The sequence below is a fragment of the Scardinius erythrophthalmus genome (assembly GCF_964197995.2).
Source record: "Scardinius erythrophthalmus genome assembly, chromosome: 10".
In the NCBI taxonomy this organism is placed as follows: Eukaryota; Metazoa; Chordata; class Actinopteri; order Cypriniformes; family Leuciscidae; genus Scardinius; species Scardinius erythrophthalmus.
This window is the reverse complement of record NC_138230.1, coordinates 44,438,106-44,458,180: the sequence shown is the minus strand read 5'-3', so window position 1 is coordinate 44,458,180 and position 20,075 is coordinate 44,438,106. Positions and strand designations below refer to the sequence as shown.

At 42.6% G+C, this 20,075-nt stretch overlaps 1 protein-coding gene across 3 annotated transcripts in view; it reads right to left on the bottom strand.

The window, feature by feature from the left end:
* Window positions 1-19,613, bottom strand: part of ext1c (exostoses (multiple) 1c) — a 104,244-nt gene extending 84,631 nt beyond the window's left edge. The window contains exon 1 of one of the 3 annotated variants that reach the window (XM_081377058.1): window positions 19,411-19,613. The gene's annotated coding sequence lies outside the window, so the exon portion shown is untranslated. Of the gene's footprint in view, window positions 1-18,624; window positions 19,033-19,410 lie in introns of those variants that run through there. The other 2 variants (XM_081377057.1, XM_081377059.1) reach the window with 2 other exon arrangements.
* Between the last annotated feature and the right edge of the window lie 462 nt (window positions 19,614-20,075).

The window sequence follows — 20,075 nt, the reverse complement described above, 5'->3', positions numbered from 1 at the left end:
GTGTGAGACAGTCTAACAGAAGGACGGACAAAACCAGTCAAATATCAACTGAGTTCTGCTCATATTTTATTACCATTTTCTAAACTATAGCGAATAAACTGTGATAATGTGAGGAATGTTGAAGGCGTCTGAATACGTTCAGGACTACCAGAACAGTAAATACTTGCATGCAATTAAGGCAATAAAATGTGCATCATTGCATTACATGACAAAGTATTCAATAAGTGGCATTTTAAAGAAAAACAAAGCATTTTATAAAATAATGTTTAAATGGGAACACAATGTTCAAAATGAGCAAAAACTGTTTTGATATTGCGTTATCTTGAGGAGAGATTACATACATCCGTTAAAAACTGACAAAATGTAAAAGAAATATTGTTGGTTTAACTTTAAAGTAAGTTACCTGGTTGCCTTAATGTTGAGTTCATTGAAATATACATTTTTTTTTAGTTAATGCAATGAAGGAGATTGATTTAACCAATGGAAACTCAAAATATTATGTAATCTGAACCACAGTAATTATCTAAATTGATTTGACAAAAGATAACAAATAATGCAAATCGTTAAAAAGTCATTAAAAAAAGCTCCGAAATTTAAAGTTAACTATACGAAAACTTAAAAATGTAGGAATTTTATTGAATTACACACTAAAGTGAAATACTGAATGATAATGACGCAATTTGTTACAGATTTTGAAAGCATATTGCGTAATTGTGCTTGTATTTGTGATGAACATGCCAAATTGTGCAACATAATTTTTGTCCAGGCTCTCATACAAAGAAATTATGAACACATGCAAAACAAGAGAACCAATGAAATATTAATAACTGATTATGTTGCAGTCGATGTATGCTTGTTGTTTTTCAATGTAAAGTAAAATAACACCTGTAGCTGTAATAATCATTCTGTCAGATAAACACCTTAACCAAATGCCGTGTTTTGTTCTTCCCTCATATTTAAAATACATAATGATTTTCCTCATATTTTGATGGTTTAATCATACTTGTCGGGTCATTAAAAACAAATGTCTCCTCCACTATTGTACACAAAAGGCCAGTTCACAGCTTTAACGGGAGAAGTTAACAAAAGCTATAAAAGTTATCAAGCGTCTCATCATCAGACTTTATGAGGCCATGCTTGATTTAAAACGGCTGAATTTAGTCTTGTGGTGTGAGTCGGTTGTGCTGTTTTCACACACACACACACACACACACACACACACACACACACACACACACACACACACACACACACACACACACACACTGCTGCAGTGTTTGCAGTGGTTTGATGGCATCTCCACATGAAGAAGTGAAAAATAATGCAGCTTTAGTAACCCTGAACGGAGAGCGAAAGCGAGACTGAGCTTCTGAACGGCTAGTTTGTTTGCTTTGCCGAGAAGCACGCAGTGGTTTTGAAGGGGAGGTGTTTGTCTGTGTGTACCTGTGTGTGTGTGTGTGTGTGTGTGTGTGTGTGTGTGTGTGTGTGTGTGTGTGTGTGTGTGTGTGTGTGTGTGTGTGTGTGTGAGAAGCTCAGTGTTTCGACTGCCAGCATACACACAAAGACAGCTTTCAGGTCTCACCTGCTCTTCTCTACCTCTGCTGAATTCCTCTAGAGTTTCTCTCTTATCTCTTTACGCAGTCTGACCGAGCGCAAACTAATCTAAAGCTCTGAAGTGTATAAAGGGCCTGTGTGTGTTCTGCATGCGCGCTTATGGAGATGCATTACTAATATGTGACATGGAGAATATGATGTTAAACGCAGTGAGCGAGTGTGATCACGAAGACCTGTGTTTTCACGGGAAAGCTCTCCTCAGAAACACTGCAGGCCAAGCACATATTTATCAGGAAACAGATGCGCAGGATTTTCATTACAAGCTGCTCATTATTAATGCATGAATCCCTCAGTTAGGACATTGATTTCCCTTCTTGCCTTTCGTTTGGCTCTTTATGCCTCACAGGTGAAGTTAATCTCAAATTGAACTAATCTCGAAAATGAACTGGAACTGCAGTTTAGATTTTCATTTGCATCAGGATCAATATATAGCCAATATATATATATATATATATATATATATATATATATATATATATATATATATATATATATATATATATATATATATATATATATTATGATGTCAGAAGGGGATATTTGTTTTTAATGACGCTACAAGTTCAAATAAACCATCAAAATATGAGGGTTTTTTTGTATATATTTCAAATATTTTGAATATGAGGGAGAAATAAAATGCTAAAATTATTTGGCAGTAAAGGCAAACTACAGCGACATGTTTTATTTTACTATGCAAAACAAAATGCATAGAAAAAAAAAAAAGCTGACAGGAAAAAGCATAAATTGACTACAACATATTCAGTTATTAATATTTCATTGGTTCTCTTGTTTTTGCATGTGTTCATCATTTCTTTGTATGACACCCTAGACAAAAATAATGTCGCACAATTCGCGATTTCACTGCATTATTAATATCACAAATAAAACAAGCACAACTTCACAATATGCTTACAAAGTCTTTAACAACGTTTTTTTTATATTTGAATAAAGGTTTGAAGATGTTAATTTTCCTATAAAATTGCATAAATTATATAATACATATTCAATTATATATAATATATGTTGAATTATATTAAATTATACAGTAGCCTATATATATAATTCTTTGTATTATTTGTATTACACCGAGGACTAATACACCTCCAAGAGAAAGCTCAGGTCGCTCCGCCAAGATCCACCGACAGCAATAGAATAACTGTCTTCCTGCTGCACATGAAAAATTTAATGAAATGTCAAAATGATAACTCATATTGAAGCATATAGCTGCAAAAGTTCCTCTACTTTCACCCCCACAAAACAACAACGGCACGCAGTGAAACACTAGATAAAGACAGCGAACTGAAATGCAGATTAAAAATAAAAAATGTAGTAATTGCAAAGTAAAAATATATATTTTTTGCAGTTAAATACATCTGTGTTTTGCAGTAACAATGCTGGGTTGCCTTAACCCAATTTTGGGTCAGATATGGACAAACCCAATCAGTCCGTTAAAAATGTAATTTAAAAATGTAACCCAACGGCTGGGTTTGTCCATATTTGACCCATAGTTGGGTTGAAACCACCCAGAGTTTTTTAGAGTGTATTTTCTTCTTTGCAACATATAATGTTCAAATAAATGATTTTTTTTAATGCAACTGTTTTTTCCTCATTCCCAAATCATATTATTTGAACATTATATGGAGACAAAATGATTTGCAAAGAAGAAAATACACTCTAAAAAAATGCTGGGTTGTTTCAACCCAACTATGGGTTTCCTCATTCCCAAACCCATAGTTGGATTAAAACAACCCAGTGTTTTTTAGAGTGTATTCTCTTCTTTGCAACTCATTTTGTCTCCATATAATGTTCAAATAAATTATTTTTTTTATTTTATTTTTTTAATGCAACTGTCTGTTTTTCCTCATTCCCAAATCCTGCATCTGCTGACAGAAGGAACTGTTCTCTCTCTCTTTATCTTCCTCATCCATCAGCTCACTGTAAGTCTGCGACACTTGTCCCGTACATCACAGCGGGTTTAGGATTCAGAAACGGGCCGGAGGCGTGTAATGAGATCGAGATGCGATGGCACATTGCTCAATCACCCGACAGAAAACAGCTGAATAAGTGAACACAGTCTTCCAAACTTTCAGTGATCTGTCTTCTGGACACTTCATTAGCTTTCTCAGAATGAGTGTGTTCCACTCGGGGAAACTAGGCGAGAGTCTCCTCAACTGTTGGCGGTGTGTGTGTGCAGAAGGACAGCGAGCAGGTGATGGAGCAGTTGTACGCCGCGTGTGTCGGTGTCTCACATGACGAGTGTGTGACAGCTGGACGTGGAGCTTATCTCCCTCTACAGCGAATAAATCAGAACTGAGCTCAAAAATCCTGCTTGGAGAACATGCCATCCTTACACATCCAAACTGCACTGTTTATATTTGCATATTCTGTTGCTTTGAAAGGTCAGAAGTGTGGCTTTCTGCACTAAATAACGCTGAACCGGTTCTCAAACGCTCCGCTATCTGCCATTGGTCAGTTCCGTCCCCAAATGTTGCCGTGTCTCCAAGAGCATCGTTCGCCAGCTATGGTCGCAAGGTGCATTTAATTGTGTTAGTAACGACGGAACTTCCGGCCATGGTTTGCATCGGGAAACACACTCCTGTTCGAGTTTCTCACACAAGTTATGCAAACTGCAATTTTTGGGAAAATCGACCTAAAAAAAAGTTGTCTCTGCATATTAAGTGGAAATGAGTTCATGCCTTGAATCGCGCAGCATTATTCAATGTGTTGATGTAATTTCCACTGAAATAGGAAGACAGGGCGGGGCATATCGAACAGCTCCTCCCCTTTTTTGAAATAGCCAATAGCGTTTGTTTATATCACAGCTCGGCCAGAGCCGTTGATCTCGGGAAAGCCGCAGTTTCTTCCTAATCTCCTCCTCATTCTGTGCAGAATTCAGATGGATCTGATATGTTTTCTGGTCTTTAGCGACTCGATCATATGATTGATATGATATATTGATATGATTCTGTGTGTCGTGTCTCTGGACTGGAGCATTCATTCGACCCAATGGAAAGCATATTTACACTGTCTGAATCGTTCCCTGTCCCCTTTATAGTGCACTATGTGCCATTTCAAGACTTTTACATTGTTATGAAACAATTGTTTCAAATAAAGCGTTGTTCCTTTGAACTTTCTATGCATCAAATTTTGTATTTATCAAAAATGTATGACAGTTTCCACAAAAATATGAAGCAGCAGCACAACGGTTTTCAACATTGATAATAATCAGAAATGTTTCTTGAGCAGAAAAATCTGCATATTAGAATGATTTCCGAAGTATCATGAAAATATTTAAATAGGAAACGGTTATTTTAAATTCAGTTTTTACTGTAATTGTCCAAATAAATAATAACTTAAAACAATTCTAATTAAACTCCAAACTTTTCTTTCTTTTTTTTATGCCGGAACAGCACACATAGTTTATTTAGTATTATTTATTATTTATATTTATTTATTTTAGACATACAGGACACTATGTGAAGGGAACGTCTTTGTTAGGCGATTTAGTGTTAAGATTTTTGCTCATTAACACTCCAGTTAAGACGTTTCTATGGAAGCTTGTTTCCGCCACAGAATAAAACATTTTAAAAGATCATTGCGAGTTTACATCTCACAATTCTGACTTTATTTGAAAAAAAAAATAATAATAATAAAGTCGCAATTGCGTGTTATAAAGTCAGAATTGCGAGATATAAAGTCAGAATTGCGTGTTATAAAGTCAGAATTGCGAGATATAAAGTCAGAATTGCGAGATATAAAGTCAGAATTGTGTGAAATAAAGTCGCAATTGCGTGAAATAAAGTCACAATTATGTGTTATAAAGTCACAATTGCGTGAAATAGTCAGAATTGCGAGATATAAAGTCAGAATTGTGAGATATAAAGTCAGAATTGCGTGATATAAAGTCGCAATTGCGTGAAATAGTCACAAATATGTGTTATAGTCAAAATTGCGTGAAATAGTCACAATTGCGAGATATAAAGTCAGAATTGTGAGATATAAAGTCACAATTGCGTGAAATAAAGTTGCAATTGCTTCTTATAAAGTCAGAATTCTGACTTTTTTCTCACAGTTGCGACTTTATATCACGCAATTCTGACTTTATAACACATAATTGCAAGTTTTTTTCTCGCAACTCTGACATCTTTTCTCAGAAATGTGAGATATAAACTCACAATTGTGAGATATAAAGTCCAATTCTAAGGAAACATTTTTATTTTTTTAACCTCAGAATAGTTTATATCTCACAATTCTGACTTTACAACACGCAATTGCGACTTTATATCTCGCAATTCTGACTTTATATCTCCCAACTGCGTATTATAAAGTCAGAATTGCGTATTATAAAGTCAGAATTGCGAGATATAAACATGCAATTCTGAGAAAAAAAGTTTTTAAAAGAAATTTCAAGTATATTTCTCGCAATTGCGACTTTATATCACGTAATTCTGAGATAAAAAGTCAGAATTGTGAGATTAAAAAGTCGCAATTACCTTTTTTATTTTTCACTCTGTGGCGGAAACAAGCTTCCATACGTTTCCCTTGCATGATGCAGCACTGGGCCAGTGTCACTGGTGTTATCGACTGGTTATAGCAGCCCTAGGCCAGTGTCACTGGTGTTATCGACTGGTTATAGCAGCACTAGGCCAGTGTCACTGGTGTTATCGACTGGTTATAGCAGCCCTAGGCCAGTGTCACTGGTGTTATCGACTGGTTATAGCAGCCCTAGGCCAGTGTCACTGGTGTTATCGACTGGTTATAGCAGCCCTAGGCCAGTGTCACTGGTGTTATCGACTGGTTATAGCAGCACTAGGCCAGTGTCACTGGTGTTATCGACTGGTTATAGCAGCACTAGGCCAGTGTCACTGGTGTTATCGACTGGTTATGGCAGCACTAGGCCAGTGTCACTGGTGTTATCGACTGGTTATAGCAGCACTAGGCCAGTGTCACTGGTGTTATCGACTGGTTATAGCAGCCCTAGGCCAGTGTCACTGGTGTTATCGACTGGTTATAGCAGCCCTAGGCCAGTGTCACTGGTGTTATCGACTGGTTATGGCAGACCTAGGCCAGTGTCACTGGTGTTATCGACTGGTTATGGCAGCCCTAGGCCAGTGTCACTGGTGTTATCGACTGGTTATGGCAGCACTAGGCCAGTGTCACTGGTGTTATCGACTGGTTATGGCAGCACTAGGCCAGTGTCACTGGTGTTATCGACTGGTTATAGCAGCACTAGGCCAGTGTCACTGGTGTTATCGACTGGTTATGGCAGCACTAGGCCAGTGTCACTGGTGTTATCGACTGGTTATGGCAGCCCTAGGCCAGTGTCACTGGTGTTATCGACTGGTTATGGCAGCCCTAGGCCAGTGTCACTGGTGTTATCGACTGGTTATGGCAGAACTGGGCCAGTGTCACTGGTGTTATCGACTGGTTATGGCAGCACTAGGCCAGTGTCACTGGTGTTATCGACTGGTTATGGCAGCACTAGGCCAGTGTCACTGGTGTTATCGACTGGTTATGGCAGCACTAGGCCAGTGTCACTGGTGTTATCGACTGGTTATGGCAGCACTAGGCCAGTGTCACTGGTGTTATCGACTGGTTATGGCAGCACTAGGCCAGTGTCACTGGTGTTATCGACTGGTTATAGCAGCCCTAGGCCAGTGTCACTGGTGTTATCGACTGGTTATAGCAGCCCTAGGCCAGTGTCACTGGTGTTATCGACTGGTTATAGCAGCCCTAGGCCAGTGTCACTGGTGTTATCGACTGGTTATGGCAGCCCTAGGCCAGTGTCACTGGTGTTATCGACTGGTTATGGCAGCACTAGGCCAGTGTCACTGGTGTTATCGACTGGTTATGGCAGCACTGGGCCAGTGTCACTGGTGTTATCGACTGGTTATGGCAGCACTGGGCCAGTGTCACTGGTGTTATCGACTGGTTATGGCAGCACTAGGCCAGTGTCACTGGTGTTATCGACTGGTTATAGCAGCCCTAGGCCAGTGTCACTGGTGTTATCGACTGGTTATAGCAGCCCTAGGCCAGTGTCACTGGTGTTATCGACTGGTTATGGCAGCCCTAGGCCAGTGTCACTGGTGTTATCGACTGGTTATGGCAGCCCTAGGCCAGTGTCACTGGTGTTATCGACTGGTTATGGCAGCACTAGGCCAGTGTCACTGGTGTTATCGACTGGTTATGGCAGCACTAGGCCAGTGTCACTGGTGTTATCGACTGGTTATGGCAGCACTAGGCCAGTGTCACTGGTGTTATCGACTGGTTATGGCAGCACTAGGCCAGTGTCACTGGTGTTATCGACTGGTTATAGCAGCCCTAGGCCAGTGTCACTGGTGTTATCGACTGGTTAAAGCAGCCCTAGGCCAGTGTCACTGGTGTTATCGACTGGTTAAAGCAGCCCTAGGCCAGTGTCACTGGTGTTATCGACTGGTTATGGCAGCACTAGGCCAGTGTCACTGGTGTTATCGACTGGTTATGGCAGCACTAGGCCAGTGTCACTGGTGTTATCGACTGGTTATGGCAGCACTAGGCCAGTGTCACTGGTGTTATCGACTGGTTATGGCAGCACTGGGCCAGTGTCACTGGTGTTATCGACTGGTTATGGCAGCACTAGGCCAGTGTCACTGGTGTTATCGACTGGTTATAGCAGCACTAGGCCAGTGTCACTGGTGTTATCGACTGGTTATGGCAGCACTAGGCCAGTGTCACTGGTGTTATCGACTGGTTATAGCAGCACTAGGCCAGTGTCACTGGTGTTATCGACTGGTTATAGCAGCACTAGGCCAGTGTCACTGGTGTTATCGACTGGTTATGGCAGCACTAGGCCAGTGTCACTGGTGTTATCGACTGGTTATAGCAGCCCTAGGCCAGTGTCACTGGTGTTATCGACTGGTTATAGCAGCCCTAGGCCAGTGTCACTGGTGTTATCGACTGGTTATAGCAGCACTAGGCCAGTGTCACTGGTGTTATCGACTGGTTATGGCAGCACTAGGCCAGTGTCACTGGTGTTATCGACTGGTTATAGCAGCACTAGGCCAGTGTCACTGGTGTTATCGACTGGTTATAGCAGCACTAGGCCAGTGTCACTGGTGTTATCGACTGGTTATAGCAGCACTAGGCCAGTGTCACTGGTGTTATCGACTGGTTATAGCAGCCCTAGGCCAGTGTCACTGGTGTTATAGACTGGTTATAGCAGCACTAGGCCAGTGTCACTGGTGTTATCGACTGGTTATGGCAGCCCTAGGCCAGTGTCACTGGTGTTATCGACTGGTTATGGCAGCACTAGGCCAGTGTCACTGGTGTTATCGACTGGTTATGGCAGCACTAGGCCAGTGTCACTGGTGTTATCGACTGGTTATGGCAGCACTGGGCCAGTGTCACTGGTGTTATCGACTGGTTATGGCAGCACTGGGCCAGTGTCACTGGTGTTATCGACTGGTTATGGCAGCCCTAGGCCAGTGTCACTGGTGTTATCGACTGGTTATAGCAGCCCTAGGCCAGTGTCACTGGTGTTATCGACTGGTTATAGCAGCCCTAGGCCAGTGTCACTGGTGTTATCGACTGGTTATAGCAGCCCTAGGCCAGTGTCACTGGTGTTATCGACTGGTTATAGCAGCACTAGGCCAGTGTCACTGGTGTTATCGACTGGTTATAGCAGCACTAGGCCAGTGTCACTGGTGTTATCGACTGGTTATAGCAGCACTAGGCCAGTGTCACTGGTGTTATCGACTGGTTATGGCAGCCCTAGGCCAGTGTCACTGGTGTTATCGACTGGTTATGGCAGCACTAGGCCAGTGTCACTGGTGTTATCGACTGGTTATGGCAGCACTAGGCCAGTGTCACTGGTGTTATCGACTGGTTATGGCAGCCCTAAGCCAGTGTCACTGGTATTATCGACTGGTTATGGCAGACCTAGGCCAGTGTCACTGGTGTTATCGACTGGTTATGGCAGCACTAGGCCAGTGTCACTGGTGTTATCGACTGGTTATGGCAGCACTAGGCCAGTGTCACTGGTGTTATCGACTGGTTATGGCAGCACTAGGCCAGTGTCACTGGTGTTATCGACTGGTTATAGCAGCCCTAAGCCAGTGTCACTGGTGTTAGCGACTGGTTATGGCAGACCTAGGCCAGTGTCACTGGTGTTATCGACTGGTTATGGCAGCACTAGGCCAGTGTCACTGGTGTTATCGACTGGTTATGGCAGCACTAGGCCAGTGTCACTGGTGTTATCGACTGGTTATGGCAGCACTAGGCCAGTGTCACTGGTGTTATCGACTGGTTATAGCAGCACTAGGCCAGTGTCACTGGTGTTATCGACTGGTTATAGCAGCCCTAGGCCAGTGTCACTGGTGTTATCGACTGGTTATAGCAGCCCTAGGCCAGTGTCACTGGTGTTATCGACTGGTTATGGCAGCCCTAGGCCAGTGTCACTGGTGTTATCGACTGGTTATGGCAGCACTAGGCCAGTGTCACTGGTGTTATCGACTGGTTATGGCAGCACTAGGCCAGTGTCACTGGTGTTATCGACTGGTTATAGCAGCCCTAGGCCAGTGTCACTGGTGTTATCGACTGGTTATGGCAGCACTAGGCCAGTGTCACTGGTGTTATCGACTGGTTATGGCAGCACTAGGCCAGTGTCACTGGTGTTATCGACTGGTTATGGCAGCACTAGGCCAGTGTCACTGGTGTTATCGACTGGTTATAGCAGCCCTAAGCCAGTGTCACTGGTGTTATCGACTGGTTATGGCAGACCTAGGCCAATGTCACTGGTGTTATCGACTGGTTATAGCAGCACTAGGCCAGTGTCACTGGTGTTATCGACTGGTTATAGCAGCACTAGGCCAGTGTCACTGGTGTTATCGACTGGTTATAGCAGCACTAGGCCAGTGTCACTGGTGTTATCGACTGGTTATGGCAGCCCTAGGCCAGTGTCACTGGTGTTATCGACTGGTTATGGCAGCACTAGGCCAGTGTCACTGGTGTTATCGACTGGTTATGGCAGCACTAGGCCAGTGTCACTGGTGTTATCGACTGGTTATGGCAGCCCTAAGCCAGTGTCACTGGTATTATCGACTGGTTATGGCAGACCTAGGCCAGTGTCACTGGTGTTATCGACTGGTTATGGCAGCACTAGGCCAGTGTCACTGGTGTTATCGACTGGTTATGGCAGCACTAGGCCAGTGTCACTGGTGTTATCGACTGGTTATGGCAGCACTAGGCCAGTGTCACTGGTGTTATCGACTGGTTATAGCAGCCCTAAGCCAGTGTCACTGGTGTTATCGACTGGTTATGGCAGACCTAGGCCAGTGTCACTGGTGTTATCGACTGGTTATGGCAGCACTAGGCCAGTGTCACTGGTGTTATCGACTGGTTATGGCAGCACTAGGCCAGTGTCACTGGTGTTATCGACTGGTTATGGCAGCACTAGGCCAGTGTCACTGGTGTTATCGACTGGTTATGGCAGCACTAGGCCAGTGTCACTGGTGTTATCGACTGGTTATGGCAGCACTGGGCCAGTGTCACTGGTGTTATCGACTGGTTATGGCAGCACTAGGCCAGTGTCACTGGTGTTATCGACTGGTTATAGCAGCACTAGGCCAGTGTCACTGGTGTTATCGACTGGTTATGGCAGCCCTAGGCCAGTGTCACTGGTGTTATCGACTGGTTATAGCAGCCCTAGGCCAGTGTCACTGGTGTTATCGACTGGTTATAGCAGCCCTAGGCCAGTGTCACTGGTGTTATCGACTGGTTATGGCAGCACTAGGCCAGTGTCACTGGTGTTATCGACTGGTTATGGCAGCACTAGGCCAGTGTCACTGGTGTTATCGACTGGTTATGGCAGCACTAGGCCAGTGTCACTGGTGTTATCGACTGGTTATGGCAGCACTAGGCCAGTGTCACTGGTGTTATCGACTGGTTATGGCAGCACTAGGCCAGTGTCACTGGTGTTATCGACTGGTTATAGCAGCACTAGGCCTGTGTCACTGGTGTTATCGACTGGTTATAGCAGCCCTAGGCCAGTGTCACTGGTGTTATCGACTGGTTATGGCAGCACTAGGCCAGTGTCACTGGTGTTATCGACTGGTTATGGCAGCCCTAGGCCAGTGTCACTGGTGTTATCGACTGGTTATGGCAGCACTAGGCCAGTGTCACTGGTGTTATCGACTGGTTATGGCAGCACTAGGCCAGTGTCACTGGTGTTATCGACTGGTTATGGCAGCCCTAAGCCAGTGTCACTGGTATTATCGACTGGTTATGGCAGACCTAGGCCAGTGTCACTGGTGTTATCGACTGGTTATGGCAGCACTAGGCCAGTGTCACTGGTGTTATCGACTGGTTATGGCAGCACTAGGCCAGTGTCACTGGTGTTATCGACTGGTTATGGCAGCACTAGGCCAGTGTCACTGGTGTTATCGACTGGTTATGGCAGCACTAGGCCAGTGTCACTGGTGTTATCGACTGGTTATGGCAGCACTAGGCCAGTGTCACTGGTGTTATCGACTGGTTATGGCAGCACTAGGCCAGTGTCACTGGTGTTATCGACTGGTTATGGCAGCACTAGGCCAGTGTCACTGGTGTTATCGACTGGTTATGGCAGCACTAGGCCAGTGTCACTGGTGTTATCGACTGGTTATAGCAGCACTAGGCCAGTGTCACTGGTGTTATCGACTGGTTATAGCAGCCCTAGGCCAGTGTCACTGGTGTTATCGACTGGTTATAGCAGCCCTAGGCCAGTGTCACTGGTGTTATCGACTGGTTATGGCAGCCCTAGGCCAGTGTCACTGGTGTTATCGACTGGTTATGGCAGCACTAGGCCAGTGTCACTGGTGTTATCGACTGGTTATGGCAGCACTAGGCCAGTGTCACTGGTGTTATCGACTGGTTATAGCAGCCCTAGGCCAGTGTCACTGGTGTTATCGACTGGTTATGGCAGCACTAGGCCAGTGTCACTGGTGTTATCGACTGGTTATGGCAGCACTAGGCCAGTGTCACTGGTGTTATCGACTGGTTATGGCAGCACTAGGCCAGTGTCACTGGTGTTATCGACTGGTTATAGCAGCCCTAAGCCAGTGTCACTGGTGTTATCGACTGGTTATGGCAGACCTAGGCCAATGTCACTGGTGTTATCGACTGGTTATGGCAGCACTAGGCCAGTGTCACTGGTGTTATCGACTGGTTATGGCAGACCTCTTCTCTTTTTTATAGCTTCAGCTGCCCTGAATTGCAGCGTGTAAAAATAATGTTAGCGGCAGCTGATGCTGGAGAAACACAAACGATGCGGTGAGGTGGGAGAGCCGGAGTTAAAATTAAACCTGAAACTCTGTCATTACAGGTCGACTGAGACTGATGGGCCGTCGGCTCTGGCTTGGGAGAAAACACAGACCCGGATCAACAGAGTCAGTGTAATTTCAGAGCCGAGGATGTTTAAGAAAAATCTGACATGATGTTCTGCGCTAATCTCTCGCGTAAAGCCAGGATTGGCAGATTGAGAAGTTGTTTGGGTTGCTGTGTAAAGGTGCTTATTATGATGATGGTGATGATGATGGCTGCATGTTTCTGAACACCCGCTGCGTGCTTCATGTGTTAATTTATGGACAACAATAATTACCAGCAGGCTTGATTAATTATGTCTAAACAATATGCTTGTCGCACACACGCCACGAGGGCTAATTATCCCGACAAACTGGAAAGGCTGGGACAATCTGAGGTTATCATAACCGAATGAGCTTTAAATGTCAAACTGAAAAACGCTATTCATTCTCACGCTCCTCCTTTCTTTCTATACATTATGTTATCCGACTCATAATAGAGCCTGTCAAAAGAGCCGAGATTCCAGACGTTATTCCCGTTTTGCCTGCAGGGATTGACGCTGCATTCATGTCACATGACACTCAAAACGACACGAAACGAGAAATCTGTTTAGCAGATTAACCTCTCAGAAACTCGTCTTCCACAAACCCCTCCCAGCTTTCGGCGCGCTCCTGAATCTTAAGCACTTCTCGGTATCCTGGGATCTAATTAAAGAGAGAATTAAAATGCTGTGATGATCCTGATATACACCTGTGATATCAGCGGACACACCGAACACCTGATCCACTGCCTTCTACACACACTACACACACACTACATCTCTTCAACACACACTACATACACACTACACACACACTACATCTCTTCAACACCCACTACATACACACTGCACTACATCTCTTCAACACACTACACACACACTACATCTCTTCAACACACTACATACACACTACATCTCTTCAACACACAAACTACATCTCTTCAACACACACACTACATCTCTTCAACATACACTACATACACACTACACACACACTACATCTCTTCAACACACACTACATACACACTACACACACTACATCTCTTCAACACACACTACATACACACTACACACACACTACATCTCTTCAACACACACTACATACACACTACACACACTACATCTCTTCAACACACACTACATACACACTACACACACACTACATCTCTTCAACACACACTACATACACACTGCACACACACTACATCTCTTCAACACACTACACACACACTACATCTCTTCAACACACTACATACACACTACATCTCTTCAACACACACACTACATCTCTTCAACATACACACTACATTTCTTCAACACACACACTACATCTCTTCAACATACACACTACATTTCTTCAACACACACACTACACACACACTACATCTCTTCAACACACACACTACACACACACACTACATACACACTACATCTCTTCAACACACATTACATACACACTACACACACACTACATCTCTTCAACACACACACTACATACAAACTACACTTCTTCAACACACACACACTACATCTCTTCAACACACACTTCATCTCTTCAACACACACTACATTCCTTCAACACACTACATCTCTTCAACACACACACTACATACACACTACACTTCTTCAACACACACACACACTACATACACACTACATCTCTTCAACACACACTTCATCTCTTCAACACACACTACATTCCTTCAACACACACACTACATCTCTTCAACATACACACTACATCTCTTCAACATACACACTACATCTCTTCAACACACACACTACATCTCTTCAACACACACAATTCATCTCTTCAACACACACACTACATCTCTTCAACACACACACTACATCTCTTCAACACACACACTACATCTCTTCAACACACACTACATTCCTTCAACACACTACATCTCTTCAACATACACACTACATTCCTTCAACACACTACATCTCTTCAACATACACACTACATCTCTTCAACACACACACTACATCTCTTCAACACACACAATTCATCTCTTCAACACACACAATTCATCTCTTCAACACACACACTACATCTCTTCAACACACACACTACATCTCTTCAACACACACACTACATTTCTTCAACACAAACACTACATCTCTTCAACACACACACTACATACACACTACATCTCTTCAACACACACTACATCTCTTCAACACACACTACATCTCTTCAACACACACTACATTTCTTCAACACACACTACATCTCTTCAACACACACTACATCTCTTCAACACACACTACATCTCTTCAACACACTCTACATCTCTTCAACACACACTACATCTCTTCAACGCACACAATTCATCTTTTCAACACACACTACATCTCTTCAACACACACACTACATACACACTACATCTCTTCAACACACACACTACATACACACTACATCTCTTCAACACACAATTCATCTCTTCAACACAAACTACATCTTTTCAACACACACACACACTACATATCTTCAACATACACACACTACATATCTTCAACACACACAATTCATCTCTTCAACACACACTACATCTCAACACACACTTCATCTCTTCAACACACACACTACATGTCTTCAACACACACACACACACACACACACACACACACACACACACACACACACACACACACACACACACACACTACATCTCTTCAACACACACACTACATCTCTTCAACAAACACACTACAAATCTTCAACACACACACTACATCTCTTCAACACACACACTACATCTCTTCAACACACACACACTACATTTCTTCAACAAACACACTACAAATCTTCAACACACACTACATACACACTACATCTCTTCAACACACACTACATCTCTTCAACACACACACTACATCTCTTCAACACACACTACATACACACTTCATCTCTTCAACACACACTTCATCTCTTCAACACACACTACATACACACTACATCTCTTCAACACACACTTCATCTCTTCAACACACACACTAGGGCTGTCTCTTTTGAGAAAAATCTAATTTGAACGGTTATCAAATATAAAGCAATGTATATTGAATATCTACGAGCATACATTTGGATGGTAACGTGACAAATTCGGCAAACTATCTTATCTTTGAGGCTTTCCTGTAGCTCAAAAAGTAGAGCGTTGGCGCTAGCAACGCCAAAGTCATGGGTTCGATTCCCAGGGAAAGCAAGAACTGACAAAATATAAAATGTGTACCTTGAATGCAATGTAAGTCGCTTTGGATAAAAGTGTCTGCCAAATGCATAAATGTAAATGTAAATGTAATCTTTAACGGTTACCATATTTTCCGGACTATAAGTCGCTCCAGAGTATAAGTCACATCAGTCAAAAAATGCGTCATGAAGAGGAAAAAAACATATATAAGTCGCACTGGACTATAAGTCACATTTATTTAGAAATTAATTTTACAAAAAAAAAAAAAAACATTACGGACATGAGCGTTTTGAAAGCGGCACTAAAAGACTGCTTTAAAACTTTCACAGAGACCTCAAACAGAAAGCACAAAGCCTGTCTTTAAATTTATTTTCGTTTTGTATTAATTGTATCTTAATTTTAATCAGTGTTTCATCAACCAAGTGCCTGGATTTAATAAATAAGTAAATATAGTAGAAAATATTTAATCACGACACGCAGGTGCGGGCACATGAACTGGAGCTGGTCTCATAAATGAACCGAAACTCAGCGTATAAGGTAGCCTACTTGCCTCACAGAGCTGATAAATATATCTATAGACAGCTTGAAATGTCTACTTTTAAACAGAACAATTCAAAACGAAAGAAAATAGACTGCTCTCTGCTTGTGTAATCCGTATGAAATGTGCATTTCTTTCTGGCGCGTTCACTACTGCGAAGATCGCGTGTCAGCATCGTCAACTTCATCTTTGCAGCCGACACTGACACAGAAAACACCAGTTTATTAGTAAAAAATAAAAATGTCTTCTGCTATATTTGACATATGCATAGTCATTACTTTTGCCGGCTCTTTGTGACAACTTTTAGGTGCTTTATTGGCAGCGCCACCCTCACATGTTACATGAACGCGTCACCACCGCATCAGCACCGAAAACATGGATATTTTTTTTTCTTTTTGGCTGCATTTTGTTTGTTGCATTTGCTGTATTCTGCAGTTTTTCTGTTGTTTTCAGTTCATTTTTTCAGGGGTAGGCTACAGGAGCAGCATGTACTCTCGCGGCTGTAATCGGTAATGTTTTCTATTGGTTCATGTCAGTCAATATGAATTAATTTTGATATATAATCCGGAAAATACGGTACTTTACCATCTATTGTGTAGAACCCAAAATATTTCCAGACACTACTTTTTAGATGAGTTGGGGTAGAATTGTCCAATCAGGCCAATAAAAAAACAAACGGTCTAATCATAGACTGTAAAAAAATGCTGTAAATCTCTTCAACACAGACACTACATCTCTTCAAGACACACACTACATCTCTTCAAGACACACACTACATACACACTATGGGCCCTATTTTAACGATCTGAAACGCAAGTGTCAAAGCGCAAAGCGCAAGTAACTTTGTGGGCGGGTCTTGGCGCTGTTGCTATTTTCCCGGCGGGATAAATGACTCTTGCGCCAGGCGAAATCTAAAATGGGTTGGTCTGAAGTAGCTTCATTATTCATAGGTGTGGTTTGGGCGTAACGTGAAATAAACCAATCAGAGCGTCATCTCACATTCCCTTTAAGAGCAGACGCGCTTTTTCTAAATCGGATTCCTATTGTAACGGCGGATTTGCCAGGCGCGCGCCAGGAGCGGTTCACAGCCAAGGAGAGCAACACTCTCGTCAGGGACATTGGGGATGGAGAAACACACCCAAATTAACTTCGGTTAAAAAGGCGTATGATAATTTGGGTAAATGTGTAAGCTAGATGTATGCTTTTATAATAAATTGTCTATCTATCTATCTATCTGTCTGTCTATCTATCTATCTATCTATCTATCTATCTATCTATCTATCTATCTATCTATCTATCTGTCTATCTGTCTGTCTGTCTCCTCAACATCTCCTCAACACACACACTACATCTCTTCAACACACACTACATCTCTTCAACACACACACTACATCTCTTCAACACACACTACATCTCTTCAACACACACACTACATCTCTTCAACACACACACACTACATCTCTTCAACACACACTACATCTCTTCAACACACACACTACATCTCTTCAACACACACACTGCATCTCATCATAACAGCATTACTGAATTTAAACTGTCAAGAATTAATGACTGCCCGATGATTTAATTTAATGTATTTTTGTAATGTATAAAGTATTTTTAAAAGTATTTTTAGTATTAGTAGCCTATATTAAGCAATATACGGTTTTGTATTTTTTATATTCAGATATTATTTTACTTAATATAGGCCTAATGCTTTTTAAATATTTAAAAATATAAAACACTACTCAACATTTTATTCTCACTCAGATTATAACATTTAAAAGTTTAAATCGCTAAATATTGGTAATGTCTGCGCAGTTTGAATTTAATCAATATTTACCATTGCTTCATTTCTGCTTGTTTATACGCGGCACTCTCTTGGTTTATGTCTCGCGCAAAGGTCGGATTAAGTGCGTTACCTGTTATCATGACGTTGGCCCCTCGTTATGGCTTCATCATAGTCATCATCATCATCATCACTCCCGATGCGAAATGCTTCCTCTTCTCTTCTCTCTGTCAAACGGCTGTGTTTTTGTCACCAGCACACTATTACGTGATGCACAAACCCTCGTGCCACACAGACCAGCCCTGAACCGCAGCGCAAACCCCGTCTGTCACACACACACACACACACACACACACACACACACACACACACGATCGTATCTGAAGCGCGTGTCTTCTCGCTTTCCCAGCTCAACAAGCTGATTGAGTTACAGAGAGACTCGCGCGCGCGTAATCTCACACCTCCTCCCTCTCTTTAATGATACAGAAGCATATCTGAGCAAATATTAATATCCCATTCGGGCTACAATTATCCCGAGGCTGGTTTGTTTGCGTTATCGCTTCCAAGAGGCGTTGCTCCGCGATAATAATTTGGGGTTTCTTACCTTGATTGCGCGTCAGATCATGTGGATGAATGAGACTGTATGTAGTCATTATTACGCACTGAAACGCCAGCAGACACGTTCATATTTTAGCGAGCTGGTGGATGGGAGCTTTCGATGCCTTGTGTATGAAATATGACAAGGAAACAATAGTCGCAGTGCCCTTGGGGTGGATTCAGTGCGCGCGGCCGCAAACATTGAAGTTCCCCGGAATAGCGTGATATTGATGATTAAAAATCGCATGAAATCATAAGCATTAATGCGATGCAGATGCACAATGCAACGCAGTTATATTGTGTATAACAGACAGTGCCTCACCCTGAACTTCAGCAGACGCTCAGTGTTTCTCCACAAATCCTGTTCAATCGCACCGAATCCCCAAATCAAGCATCTCGCGCTGTGGGTTTGTGTCCATGGCTTCATGCGCATTGATATTCCCCGATACAGCATCAGTTTATGGGGCTACATTGTTCATTTTCTCGCATCCACAACATTCCAGTCGACCCCGCCCCCCGGCGCTCGTGATTGGCTGAGAGACTCGGGGTGCCTCAGCACGAGCTATATTTAAAGTAAACAGGCGCACATCTGGCCAGCGGTGCTCTCGCGGTCAAACACACGAGACCTAAGGTTAACAAACTATTTACCAAAGTGTTTTTTTTTTTTTTTTTAAAGAGAGAGAGAGTTCATAACAATGTTGGTTAGAGATGAGATTCGTAACATAATAAAATAATCTAATTTACACGGTAAAGGTGGAACAGTGACGCTTCTGAGGCGGCATTTAGGCTGCTTATAAGAAGCATAAATGCACGAACACAGAAATCAAAACGGTATACTCTGATGCTAATTCAGTCTGGCTTTAATGCAGCATAGTGTCTTTACACTGATTTTCGAGCATGGAATAATAATAATGCCTTCATTTCTCTTTAATGATTCCTTACCGTGCCATTAACATATCTTTCCGTACCTTTGAGCTAGATATATTT